The 14,570-nt window shown below is 42.9% G+C and overlaps 1 protein-coding gene across 7 annotated transcripts in view; it reads right to left on the bottom strand.

Moving 5' to 3' along the window:
- Positions 1-14,570, bottom strand: part of Hivep3 (HIVEP zinc finger 3) — a 466,671-nt gene that overhangs the window by 347,689 nt on the left and 104,412 nt on the right. For 5 of the 7 annotated variants that reach the window (XM_004871808.4, XM_087214964.1, XM_087214967.1 and 2 more), the window contains one exon: positions 2,529-2,640. The exons of 1 other annotated variant lie outside the window; for it this stretch is intronic. The gene's annotated coding sequence lies outside the window, so the exon portion shown is untranslated. Of the gene's footprint in view, positions 1-2,528; positions 2,641-4,010; positions 4,343-14,570 lie in introns of those variants that run through there. One more of the 7 variants, XM_087214965.1, reaches the window with a different exon arrangement.

The raw sequence follows: 14,570 nt of genomic DNA, 5'->3' as shown, positions 1-14,570 counted from the left end.
AGAAGCCAGTGCTGCCTGTTCACATAGCCAGCATTTCCTGCCCTGTGTGCCCAGTACAGCTGGAGATCTGTAAACATGCTCTGACTCCTCAGGAAAGAGAAGGAAGACCTGCCTGTCAGGGCCTCCTTGACAGGCAGCACTGAGCACAGAAAAGAACCTGGAAGATAGTAGGGAACTCACTGAGCAGGAAGTAAGAAACAAGTTAAAAGCTATCCAGTTGTCACACAGCTTTCTTAACCTTATCTCCCATCAATTCAGGTCCAGGAATCTGCCAGGACTTCAGACTAAAGGTATCTCCTTCTTGCCTGTAACTTTCACACAGTAAATGCCTCTGTGGCTCACTTGGCAAGGGCCCAGGGGCAGCAGACACTTCTCTGCTCCGAGGAGGGTGGCCACCACTGAAGCACAATGGGTGGGAACAGGACAACAACAGCGCAGGTTGAGCATATCTTTACCAACTATTCCATAGAACATCTTAGTAGATGGTCCTTAAAGTAAATCTCCAGGGTGCTGAGGGCAAAAAGACAATCTTATCCTTCCGGGGCCAGGCTTTGCCATCAAATTAACAAATCTGTCCAGCTGTGGCACGAAGGGGTGTGAAAGGAAGCCCTGTGTTAACAATTCTGTGTCCTGTAGGTGCCTTGACAGACAGAATGGGGAGGAAGAAAAGAACCAACTGTCACACTGCAAATATTCCAGTGGGTCAACTGTTCTCCTACCTTAGAAAAAACCCCGCTGATATTTTCGTGCATAATAAGGACTTGTCAGCTTTATGGAACAGATGTCACAGAACTCAGCCAGCATCTGAGGTCCACTCTTCACCCCAAAGGATAGGTCAGCCGAGAGCAACACGAGCACCCCTAGACACACACACACAGTGGGACAGGCACTGTTCTCATACTGGTGCTTAATGGGAAGCACGAGGAGCAGCTGACATCTGAGTGGCCACCCTGGATTCAGGACCCTGGTTTCTACCTTGAGTTAGGATCCTGACAGCCTCCACCAGTGAGTACAAACTTCTCCAGGAACCAAGAGGGGGGAACGACCAACTGAAAATTCAGACAAGCATTGGCTGGCCAAAAGAGATGTGGGAGGGTCTCAGATCAACACCCCAGAAAGCCGATGCTACCCTGTACTCAATGGGACACACATAATCTCTGTCCTGTGTTCTTCACACTGGAGTTATTCAAATCATCCTTCCTTGTCCCCACATGCTCCCTGCCCCATCACACACATAATTACATAAAGACGCCGTCAACAAGGTAGTACGTAACTTCTTTGGTGTGGGGAGGGCAGGAAAATGGCTGATGGCTGGGCAGCCGGTTGGGCCCAGGGTCTGATCATTAGTGGGGATTACATAATCGCACCAATACAGCAGGAGAACATTTCCATGGAGGTCAGTTCAGCAAGCACTTCATTCTCTACCTTCCCTCACCCTCCCCACCTGCCCAACACCAGAAAGCACCAGGGCTAATAAAACCCAAGCTGGGGGGGCACCTGGCTGCTGCCCTTAGAATGGCAAGGGCCACCAGAACCTGCAGGGTGCACATCAAAAGAGGACAACAGTGCTCCTCGCTCAGCACCCAGTCCCACAGACCCTCCTCCTGCAACCACTGCCTGCAAAGTTCAAGGGCAGGCCAAGCCACAGAAGTAGTCCTGACTGGCAAGGTAAACCAAACCCACCGTCTTAAAGGAAACCAATGCCCAGGAGAGTTCCTTTACACCACCACTTCGGTCTAAGCCTTTCGGGTTCATGAGTCCACTGGACAGCGCCGGCAACCTCATGGGGTCCACAGAGCGCCTTCAGTATTTCCATTTCAAACGACGGCAAAATGTGGGGCATAAATTGAAGGGTGCACCTACTTTGCTAGCTAGCAGGAAGACAAGAATCCCCAACAGACTAGGAGTATGTATTTGGTTTGGTGCGGTGAGGTTCGATGGGAGGGAAGGTGTGATTTCGCTTTAGGAACATTTATTTTCAGGGGGCCAGGATTAAAGAGGGAGGGAAAACTCTCCCTTCTGTTTCGGACCCAGCATCCTACGAATCTCATTCTCAACCAGACAACAGAGATCAATCGAGCCGGCCTGAACTGTCCGAGCCACAGCAGTGAGGGCAGCAGGGGAAAGAGGCAAAGCCTTTTGGGGCAGCCCGGGCTCTGAGAGGGAGTCTGCAGGGCGCCGCCGCCGCCGCCGCCGCGGAGCGAGCGCAGGAGCGCGCGACACGCACAGGGTTACAGCCGCCGCCTCGGGTGATTGACGCGCGGGGGTCACTTGAGGCTCGCGCTGCTCCCCCAGCGCGGATCGCGCGTGTCGCGCTCAGCCCACCTAGGACGCCGGGGGGGGGGGGGGCACCCACCAAGCCGCCCCTGCGCCTCTCGGCCGCCGGACACCTGGCCTAAGACAGGCAGCGACAAAATGGAATCGCGGCTCTTGAATGCACTTCCCCGTGGCGGGCGCAGGCAAAAACACAATCAGTAAAATCAAGCACAAGGAATCCATCCGCCGAATACAAACCCAAAGTCCCCTACCTTCCGCCTTGGGATGGCAAACTGGTCCTGTGTTCTCTGACCCACGGATTCAGCCCCTTCTTCATGAATTATTCCGGTCAGTCGGGATTTTGTGCATTTTTCTCATGAACACCTGTTTCAAGTAAGGGGTAAAGACCTTATTGAAAGAATTGTCCTTAAAAAATAACCTCTGCATACGTATGTCCATCCAGGCAGGCATGCGTGTTTGTACACACACATATGCACACGGACTAGCCATGTACACGGGAGCACCAAACTAGGTAGTGGGATAATGGGAGAGTGGGCTGGTTGTGAGCATGCTCGCTCCGGGAACAGATCCACCCTCTGTGATTCCTCTGAATAAATATAAATCACGATCAGAACCCAAACAGAAGCATCCCTCTTGGATTCCTGCTACTGAGAAACACGGAATAAATTCAGCCCTCAGACACGGAATCTAATCAGCAGCTGTTTTCTGAATCCAGAGCCATCCCCACGCCTCTTGTCTTTCCACTAGGAGTCCAGACCTTTTTGAAAGGGGTTTTAACCTTTTAAAGATACAGTACACCAATTATCACTGAATTGCTATCACACTTAGAACAGAAAGCTAGTCCCATGTCTACAGCCTCACAGGGCAGACTTGCACGCAGTAGCGATTATTTCATTAATTGATGCCTTAAAAACTATATATTATATATTTCACATATATTACAGATACATGGAGAGAAAATATTCTAATGCAAGGCATAAATCTAGACATACATAGGATGGGCTTCTCAGTGATGAATTAGCATGTTATATAAACACTATGATCCTTCACTTCTGAACACACATGTTCACTGGGCCAGATGATCAGGGGACTTGTCAACAGGAATGTCGACTGCACCAGTCCCTTACTGTTTATAAAAGGCCAGGAAGCTTACAGTAGGCACTTAAGGAAGTAGGGACTTCTGTCCCCCCATCCCACTCCTCTTGCTGGCTCTCAGCAGGGCACTCCTTGCCCTGCCCCATCATCTAAGGGATCATGTCCTCAATCCAAAGGACAGTTCTGGCGTTATAATGTGATCTATGACCACATCTTTTCCCAACACATATTTTCTTCGAACCAGAATCAGGAATCCAAAGTCATCTGAAACTCAGAATCTTGAAGATTCAGACTTAGGCCCTTTTGCAAGATTTTGTTAATAAAGTACTGTTTTGTTTTTAATCATTTTTTTTTTAAGGACTACGGTGAGCACAGAATGGATGTGAAAAATGGGGTAGAGGAATAAGCTACCCCAACCTAAAAAAAAAAAAAAAGATTCACCAAGTACTTCAGCCACCCAGATGGTGTTTATTCTAGTTTTGTTATTTAGCTTTGAAAGAAGTAGTTCTTAGGAGAAACAAAACTCTTAGCCTGACTCGTGTTTGAAAGAGAGACAAATGCCCTTTTCCGTTTCTCCTTCACACATCCCTCCCCCAGGGCCCCAGAGCTTTGGAATGCCCGGCTTCTCCCGGGCTCACCTTCACCAGGTTCCCAGGCCACAGGGAGTGTGGGGGGCGCTGGTCCCTCCATCTAGTGTCAGCACCCATTCCCCTCTTGCCTAGTCCTGTCTAGAATCGCTGAGACCAGTGCTGTCACGCTCTCTCCTGTCTCAAGCGCTGCCTGTGCCACCCTCCCAGACACCCACTCACACACACACACACCCCTCCCCCTTTCCGGGGCTCTTTAGCAGAAAATTATCATATTTCATGTGTCATCACCCTAGCTAGCTGGGCCTAGCTAGCTGGTCACCGATTGGCTGGGCACTGGCAGCCGGAAATGTCACCAGCCACACAGCATGGAGCTGGCTCTCCCTCAGCCACCACAGACCTGAGCCCAGGAGGATCAGTGACAAGGCTAAGACCTACCACAGGGAGCCTGTCATTCCTCTCCCAAACTCTCTTCTGCCTGGCACTGGGGGAGGGGATGGCCAGGAGGAGGAGGGCGTGCCTGTGACTACACTGAGAGTGGGAGCAGGGTGTTGATTAGGAATTTAGGAAGGAAAGATGTCTGTATTTGGGTTGAAAGAGCAGGAGAAAGCGCTTCTGATAAAAATATTCTCTCTTCCCGTTTAAAAAAAAAAAGATCCAGAAGGCTGGGTGAAAACAAGATTTCATAACAGTGGGAGTTTATCTGCTGCTGTTTATTCCCCATCTAACATCAAGGTACCGAGGTAGAATCATAATATCTCAAGGCTGTTAGGAAGTCCAGAAGGTGGTGTCGGTCCATGAGCTTATCTTTAAACAGAACAGCTCTTAAACCACCAGGAAAGGAGGCATCTTAACCTGGGTTGGCAGTGCATTATGGAGCCCACAACTATTTTTTTCCTTCAGTACTGGAGATCGAACCTATGGCCTTGCATATGCCAGACAAGTGCTCTACCCCTGAGCTACATCCCCAACCTTTTTTCTATTTTTATTTTAAAACAGCACCTCAATACATTGCTCTGGCTGGCCTTGAACTTGTGATCCTCCTGCCTCAGCTGGGATTACAAATGTGTGCCACCATGCCTGGAGTTAAATGGTCTTTGTAATGACCAACAGGAATCACTTGCATCTGCCTGGTATACAACAGGCTTGATGGGACTGGGTATGTAAGTTTCCCTTCATTCTGTTCTTCTGACTAAACTAAGCCCTATTTCTCTGGCCTTTTGCGTAAAAGTTGTTTCTTAAGCCTTTCATTGGATTTAGGCTCTAAAGAGGATCCTCCTGAGTTAGAGGAGGCTGGAAGGCCTGTATTTCATGCTTCAGTACCATCCACTTGTTCCACACGAAGGTTTTGGTTTGGTGAAAGGGGTAAACTAGTGTCCCATATTTATTTTCTTTCACCTCTCCCCTCAAAAAACATCTAGATGACCAAAACACTAGTGGCCATGCAGAGAAGCAAGAGAAGACCATTCCCTTGAGCTGAAGAAAGGCTCAGTGGGCTGGGCAGCAGGATTACTGAAGGAACACAAACTTCCAGATGCACCCTGCTACTCCAAGAACAAAGACAAATAACCACAAGCTTCCTCATAGGGGAAAAAGAATTTGGCTGCTCAAAAGGAAATTAAATCAGACTGACCTCCTACTTCTTGTCTGCAACACTATGCTCAAAGACACTGGCACAATCTATAGATTCTAAGGAAATAGTACGGTAACCCAAGAATTCCACCAGCTGCCAAACTACTTTCCCTCTGGGTGGTGATAAAATAGAGGTATGCTCAAAGGCATATAAATCATATCACACAAATAGCCTTTATTTTAAAAAATTAAAGATTACTCAAAGAGCTCTTCTAGGCAAGGGAAAAAGTAAGCCAGAATAATGAATTCAAGAAGAGATATGCTATATAAGAAAATTTGATAAGAAGTAAAGCCAATGAAATATAGAATTAAGTACATAACTGATAATGTCATTATAAATCTTAATGGTTAAAAGTTTTGAAAGATAAGATTTAAGTGATTTAAATAGAAAGTATTCCTCCCCTTATGTGCAGTTTTATTTTCTACCATTTCAGTCACCCATGGTCAACACAAAAAAGGGCGAGTACGGTGAAGTTACAGATTTGAAAAGAGAGAAAGAGGGAGATCACATTCACATTTTTACCACAGTATTTTGTTACACTTGCCCTTTTTTATTATTAGCTATTGTTGTTAGTCTTTTGCTATGCCTAACTTATAAATCAAACTTTATGGCAGGTTTGTATGTATAGGAAAAAATATAGTCTAGATAGGATTCAGTATCATTTGTGATTTCAGGCATCCTCTGGGGATCCTGGAACAATATTCCCTATGGATAAGAAGATATTGCTGTATATCTGTATCCATCAGTCTGTCAGATATATATGTCTGGAATTAAATTTCCATATGATTTCAAAAAGAAAATTAGAAAATCTCAATGGAGACAGGTAAGTTAAATCACCAGAAAAAAAGAAAAACAAAAAGAGAAATTGGATGAGCAGGCCATCATAGCAGGCAGATAATTCCATAAATACTCTTCTTCCAAAGGTACAGTAAAATGATAGTAAGGAATTTCTTTTTTTTTTTCTTCTTGGTACCAGGGATCAAACTTGGGGCCTTGCACTTGTGAGGCAGGCAACAGCACCACTGAGCTAAATCCCCAGCCCCATTAAGGAATTTGTTTAAGTTGCAATACCCAATGGCAAAGAAAACAGCAGAAGAGTCATTCTCCAGGAAAACTGAAAATAAATAATAGAAAGGGACTTAATTCGTCAGCTAGAAAGCTATATTTTAATGCCATAATAAATAAAACAGCATAACACATTGCAGAAGCCTACAAAATGAACACCTGCAACTAAATGAAGCCAAAAAACAATTTGGCTGCAGTTTGTTATATCAAGATAATTATTATTCAGTAAATAGTGTGGATTGCTATTTGGAAATAATTATTTTACCTCTAAGTCATATATTATTTAAAATCTGTTCTATTTTCAGAAAAAGATACCCCCAAAGGACAGATACTATGATTGATCAGTAAGTCACAGAATGCTATAAAAAATTTTCTAATAATGAAAAGAAAAATCTGTCTATGCCAAAATACCATTGTGATAGGCTAAATAATGATCCACCAAAGATAATGACTTCCCAACACCTGGAAACTGAATATTACTTTACATGGAAAAAGATGTGATCAAGGTAATGATCTTGAGATGTAAAGATTATTTTAAATAATCTAGAGGGACCTTAAATTGTAAATATAAGAATCATTGTAAGAGAGAGGAAGAAGGCATCACAGAAGGCACCATGACCACAGACGCCAAGACCAAAGTGATGCAGCCATGAGCCATGAAATGGCAGCAGCCACAGAAGCTGGAAGAAGCAAGGAATGAATTCTCCCCTAGAGCCTGGAGCAAGCCTGGCCCTGCTGACACCTTCATGTTGGCCCAGTGAAACTGATTTCAGAGTTCTGGTCTTCCAAATTGAAAGTAGATAAATACTGCATGTTTTAAGATGCCAAGTTTATGGTATTTGTTACAGGAGCCATAGAAAACTTTAAAAAACCCACCACGATGAGAAACATAGTGCTTCCTAGGGATTATAATAATTATTATTATAAGCAACAATACTTAATATGTGCTTGGCACTGTTAGATTATTTATATCTTATCTCATTTAATTCACATATAAGGAGGCAGTCAAGAGTTGGCATTCTTATGGCTCTGCCACTTGGTAGCAAGTGTCACTGGTCAAGCTGCTCTTTCTCTGTCAAGCAGAGGGAGAGTGGCACCTACCTGCTGGAGCTGTGGAGAATAAAGTGAGAGCTCTATGGAAAGTGCCTGGCCACTAAGGGTCACAGATGGTAAGTAATAATGAGCAGGTACTTCTTACACAGCACTGCAGTCTGCTTCCTCTTCCCCCTGGATATGTACACAACAAGAGTCTCCCCTAACCACTGGAGCATCCTTCAAATATGTGAAGACTCTGACCATGTCATCAGGTGTCTAAGCTTCTCTGGGCTAAAATGCCTTCGGTCATTCCTCTCAGGAATTCATCTGTAGCCTCTTCAACTTCTTGTCACCTCTGCTGAACACATTATTCTGCACCTGAAGCCTCATCACCATGCTTATTCTAGAGCAAAGGTCCACAAATTACAGCCTTTGCTATAGCATAATTTTTACAGCCCATGAGCTAAGGATGGATTAGACATTTTTGAAGAATTGTTAAAAATGAAAAAGAATTTGTGACAGACCATATGTGGCCTGTTGAGTCTAAAATGCTTACTCTTTTACTCTTTTTTCAGAAAAAGCTTGCCAACTTATACTTCTATCAGTACTATAGGTACACTATTGCTCAAGATTTTTTGGCAACCATATTGCTCTGTTATACGTAATGACTTAGATGTAAGGCTACTAATTTTCTATCAGCATCCTTTCTCCCCTCACATTCTTACTTAGAAATAATTTTTTTAGCTAGGAACACAGCTGGCTACACATGTAAACTAAAACTACATTTCCCACCTCCTTGGAGAAGAGAGTGGCCAGGAGATAAGGCTCTAGTCTCGGGATGAAGCAGGTGTGAAATATGTCAGTCTCCTTGTCAATATCTTGAAGGGGAGGATCACACTCTCCTCCTCCATCTCCCTTTCCCATTAGCTGGAGTGTGGCCTGAGTGCTATATGGGTGTGGAAGGGCTGAACAACAAGAGAGAAGGATCCTGGGTCTCTAGCGCTGCCGTTACTCCCTCACTCAATCTGTGATAAGGAAATAAGCTTTTAGCTTATTTAAGCCATTGTTGTCCTTTTAGGTTTTTGTGACAGTAATTAAATCTGTGCCCTAAGCAATTGCAACCATCACTTTCAACTCTCAAGTATTTTTTATAATTACTGCTACCAAGCCACATACTTTCCTGCCCTGCATTCACACAGCTAGTTTCCTGAACCCCATGACAAGACCTTATGTCTAGCCCTATTGCATTTCATATTGCTACAATCAACCCATCATTTTCCCCTGATATCGGAGACTTAATTCTGCCACTCGGAAGTGTAGCTTCTATCCTTTCTAATTTTCTATCATTCTTCAAAGGAGACTACAGTTGCAGCCCTCAAACTAGATGCAGTACTTATCAAAATACCTGACCAATATGAAAGTATAATGCAGTGGAGAAGTCTATAGTGTCATGTGGGGGGGGGGCGGTGACAAGGAAATAACAGATCAAACCAAGGTCCAAATGGAGGAGAAAAAGAAGAGGAGAGGAGGAGGGAGAGAAGAAGAGGGAGGGACAACTTATTATGTCCGGGTCACTGCTGGGACCTTCCCCTTTGTTATCTCATTTGTTAAATATTGTATTTATTAATTTGCTTCAAAAAATTAGCCAAGGCAAACATGCATCGCTTCTTACTTCTGTTTACTTAAAAGTATATAATGTGTGATATAAAGTCACACACACACACATACCTGCAAACACACAAACTCATGCACACATCCTTAGAGCACTGTTTTAAACTTCTCTTCTGTCTCCCATACACCTAAGATCTCAGCAGGTCCCTCAGGGACCTCAGCTCTGATGGCAAATGATGAATATCACAGGAGACACACTCACTCTCCAGCAGCAGGGGGGTTTTGGTGTGTGTGTGTGTGTGTGTGTGTGTGTGTGTGATTTCAAAAAACCCTGATCCTGTTGGTGCCTTAAGTGAGGGAGTCATAAACTTATGAACCAAAAAAGGAATATGAATAGAAATTAAGAAAATACATAAGCTAATGTTTTTGTAGTCTGTGCATCTTGCTTGAGATTGCATATCAAAAACCCTGTGGAGCTTTGGAAAAAATACAGATTCCTCCAAGTTTCTACAGGAAGGTCTTAGCATGTGCGCATTGTTAAAGCTGTACTGGTTACCTGGTTATCCTGGTGAAGAAGCAGTGCAGATGTCAGCTTTAGAAAGCCACAGTCCTATGACATTTTACCAGGTCCAGATACCAACCAAATAGATGTGATACCGATGTTGTAGCACATGAAAGTGCCTAAAACATATGTCTCGGACAGAGAAGAAGCGCCTGATTCAATTCCCTTACCCATGGGAGGTGGGGGTGGCTTGCCCAGGAGCTGGCCTACCCTCCCTCTCACTTCCTTTTGCTCCCTCTTTTCTCACCAATGAACTGGGACAGTTCCCTTCAGTGTCTTCCCTAGCTATCTAGCAGGTCCTCCGTGGCTGTAAAACCACCATTCTCCGGCTGGGGATTTAACTCAGTGGTTTCGCTGCCTGCTGCGCAAGCGCAAGGACCTTAGTTCAGTCCCTGGTACCAAAAACAAAAAAAAAACCAAAAAAAAAAACCAAAAACACAAAAAACCCGCCATTCTCTACTCCAGTGTGAGTGCAGCCAGACAGGCAGCATGGTGCTCCTCCCTCACGCCCATCATGCAGACAATACTGTTGTCTTTTTAAAGAAGGGAGGGGGCACCCTGGAGTGGCTAAGATCTGGAAGGGAGGAATAGGGGCACCTTATTTGCATACCCAACATGCACAGCAAGGTTTCAGCCCTGCCCCTTCCTGCAACAGCTTTCTGAGCCACTTCTCAGGTTAGTCTAGGAGGACTTCCTCCTGTGTACTGACCCACCCTGTGCTACACCGCAGGCCCTGTTAAAATAAAGACTCTCTTGGATAGTCTTGTAAATCTGCTCGTGGTTTATTTCTCAGGTAGTGTGGGGTCCAAAAGTCCTATAAATTTATTTGGGATTTTTTTTTCCTGAATATTGTAGACAGAGTGGCTGCTTAAAAAAAAAAAAAGAATAATAAACACCGAGAGCTGTTAATGCTGAAGAACTCAAGAGATCAGCAGCCAAGAAAGACCAGCAATAGAGACCAGCACCCACTAGAGTTGGATTATGGTGTCTGGCATAAGCCGGCACAGATGGTGACAGCCAGCTGCATCAGTGACCAGCAGCTGGCTATGTCGACTATGGACATCCAGCATTACCTGGTGTCATCTGGTGACATCAGAACTGCTAGCAGAACTGCTGATTTGTGATTTCTATCTGAATCAAAAAAAGAAGCCTAGGCTGACTGGCAATATATCCATGGGTTTAATCCACTAGAAGCAAAACATGAACAAAATTGGCTGAACTCAGAAGAAGAAAAGAAGTTGAAGAACATAGACAGTTTGAGGTAGAGGTTTTGATCTGCAACCAGCTCCTGCAGATTCTGCTTTTCCTTTTTAGTGAAAATTGTGCTGAGCTTAGGTTTAGAAACTAGAAGAGTCTGAAGTTGGTAAGAATTCCTTAGTAAAAAAGTGATTGGAACCGGGCGTGGTGGCGCATGCCTGTAATCCCAGCATTTGAGGTGGAAGCAGAAGGATTGCTGTGAGTTTGAGGCCACCCTGGGCTACATAGCAAGATCCTGTCTCAAAACAAAACAAAACAAAACAAACAAACAAAATACAACAAGAAAGTGATTGAAAAAGCTCCTCCAGTGTCAGAAGCTTCTGGAGCAAGAGGAGTGTGGTGTAGCAAAACTGAGGGTTTTTTTGTTTTTTCGTTTTGTTTTGTTTTGTTTTTTGGTACTGGGGATCAAACTCAGGACCTTGTGCTTGCGAGGCAGGCGGAAGAACCACTGAGCTAAATCCCCAGCCCCAAAAATGACTTTGACAGATCTGGTGAGATGTCATTTTGGGTGGTCTGTGGCATGGCAGTCCCATACCCCTGGGGAGACTCTTGGGATTCCCTGCACTGAGATAGGCCACCTGATTTCTGGTCAATTTGCATTTCCTGGCTAAGCAGTCTGTGTATGCCTGTTAGAGTTGGTGGATTCTTTTGTGGCAACCACAGCCCACCCAAAAATGCTTCAAAGAGGAACATTAGAATATCACAAAGGCAAATCCCAGGCCACAATTCCAAAGAGAAATTTAAAGAACTATTGGAGCAGAATTAGAAATTTTGGTCAAACTGGAAAAAAAAAAACTATGATTAGAAAAGATCATGAGTAAACACCACAAATCATATGTAATTTATTACATTCACCAAGGGTCAAAACCTCACATACATTTAGGGGCCAATAACCTGTGTGTGTAAAGCAGCCTGGTATAAGGGAAAAGCAACTGGAGTAATCATGTCTCTGTACATATCCAATTTTTTAAAAAGCTGCAATCTGTGTGACTAAGAACAGTTGGAATCATATGACAGACTTCTACTTTGCAATTCCTCTCCTTGATGATCACAGTTAAAAGAAAGGAGGAAAAAAATGCATCTCTTTCACGGAAGGATAAAGAAAACAAGCTTTTAAAAACAATTGATGGTATAAGCATATATTGCTTTGTAAAGCAATTTTTAAAGGAATAGCTAAAGAATACCCCTAAACACAGGAAGTCTTCAAATGAATTGGATCAGATGACTCTATCACATAATTCTCAAACCACAATCCCAAGAGAAAAATAGATCACAGAGGCACCCAGGCAGGGTGCAAGACGCTCTTCTACAAGTCCTCTTTACAATCTAAGATGCCCAGCCTACTCCTGTGTGGCACCGAGGATTATTTGTTTCCTTCTTTCAGGGCTACTTAATCAAAAGCTCTTCCTACTTTTAAAATTTTTATTTTGAAGTAATTTTAAACTCACAGAAGAGTTGTAAAGATTATACAGAGTCCCCATATATCTCTTTCCCAGCTTTCCCTATCATTATTAACTTATATAATCATAGTACAATGATCAGAATCAAGAAAATGATACTGATACAATACTATTAACAAGATGACAGGTTTTTTTCTCTAATGTTACCAGTTTTACCATTAACATCTTTTTAAATTCCAGGAGTCAACGCAGGACTTCACATTGCATTTAGCTGTCATTTCTCCGCAGTCATCTCAATCTGTATCTGTTCCTCAGTCTTTTCTTGCCTCTGGTGCCCTTGACACTTTTAAATAGTATACTGGTCAGGTATTCTGTATAGTGGTCCTCAATTTGGATCTGTCTGGTATTTTAGGCTTTGGGAAAGAATAGTACAGAAGAGAGGTGTCCTTCTAGTACGTCAATATGCCATAATGTCTTATTATTGGTGATGTTAACCTGGCTCCTTTGGGTAAGTGGTATCTTCTAGTTTTCTTCACTGTAAAGTGACTATTTTTCTCTTTGTAACTGATAAATACTGGAGAGTTGAAAATACCTTGCAACTACACAAATGTGGTGTTTCTCAAACTTCATTCACTAATTTTAACATCTGTCAGGTGATCTGTCTGCCACAATTATGACTGTAGCATTCTAATGCTGACTTTCTCTTTCCCTTGCTCCTCTGTATTTACTCCGTGCATTCTGTAGGGAAGAGTTGTTCTTTCTCCCCATCAGATAACAAGTTTCTTCAGATTTTATTTTCCTCAATATGGATCCATGGATATTTATTTTATTCCTTGAGTTATAACTCGATATATCTTATTCTGTATTAGCTATATTCCCATTGTTGTTGTTTAGCATTTCCTCAGTCTCAGGCCCACCATGAAATGCTCAGGTTCATCTTGTATTTTCTGTACCTGATCCTGGAGTCTACTTTTGTATATTATATTGTTAGATTTATACCTAAGTGTTTAATTTTGAGATGTTACTGTAAAAGCTACTGTTCTCTAAATTCTGAAGTCCAAATGTTCATTGATAAGCTATAGAAATACAATTGACTTTGTATTCTACAACCTACTAAACTCATTTATCAATCCTAGAAGCTTTTCAATTGTGTATTGTTGCCAATACCCTTTATAAGATCAAGGGAGTTCCTTTCTATTCTTAGTTTGTTGAGAGTTTTAATCATGAATGCAAGCTGAATTGTTCAAGTGTTTTTTCTAAATCTATTCAGATAGTCATATGATTTTTTCTTCCTTGGTTCTGTAAATGTGTTGAATTACACAGACTGATTTTCCAGTGTTGAGCTGAACCCTCCTAGTTGTGATATAATATACTTACACACAATATTAATAGATTTGATTTACTATTTCTGGAACTTTTTTATGGTACTGGGGGTTGAACCCAGGGCCTTCACACTCAAGTATAACCCCAGCCTATTTATTGATTGATTGATTGATTGATTGATTGATTGGAGACAGGGGCTCACTAAGTCACTAAATTCTCCAGGCTGGGATTGAACCTGCAATCCTCCTGCCTCAGGTTCTCAGAGTTCTGGGATTATAGGCATCCAAAACCATGCCTGGCTTGATTTACTAATAATTTACTGAGGATTTTGTATGTATTATTGTAAAAGATATTAGACTGTAATTTTATTTTCTTGTAATCTCCTTGACAGATTTTGGTATTAGGGAAATGCTGGCCTCATAAAATAAGTTGAGAAGCATTCCCTGCCTCATATTTCCCTGCAGAAACCTGTCACCTCCTGTATTCTGGGAGTGCTGGAGACTAGCAACTTTAGTACTTCAACAGATTCAAGAAAGTGATGAATTTGACATTTATCAACTTTTTTTTTCATCATAAATTTTGGAACAATGTTCCTTCCAGCTTTATGTCATTGGGTGGAAACCAAAACATAGCTTCTTTTAGGTGTTTACACATCTTTTGCAATACCAAACAGGAGAAGGTATGGCAGTTGGATGGAGTAATCATTGTCTTAGAATTTAAAAGTG

This window comes from Heterocephalus glaber, unplaced genomic scaffold, assembly GCF_053883595.1.
Source record: "Heterocephalus glaber isolate CG9 unplaced genomic scaffold, H.glaber_assembly_v1.0 deba00001452, whole genome shotgun sequence".
In the NCBI taxonomy this organism is placed as follows: Eukaryota; Metazoa; Chordata; class Mammalia; order Rodentia; family Bathyergidae; genus Heterocephalus; species Heterocephalus glaber.
Note: the sequence above shows the minus strand (reverse complement) of the source record. Positions and strands in the feature narration are given on the sequence as shown.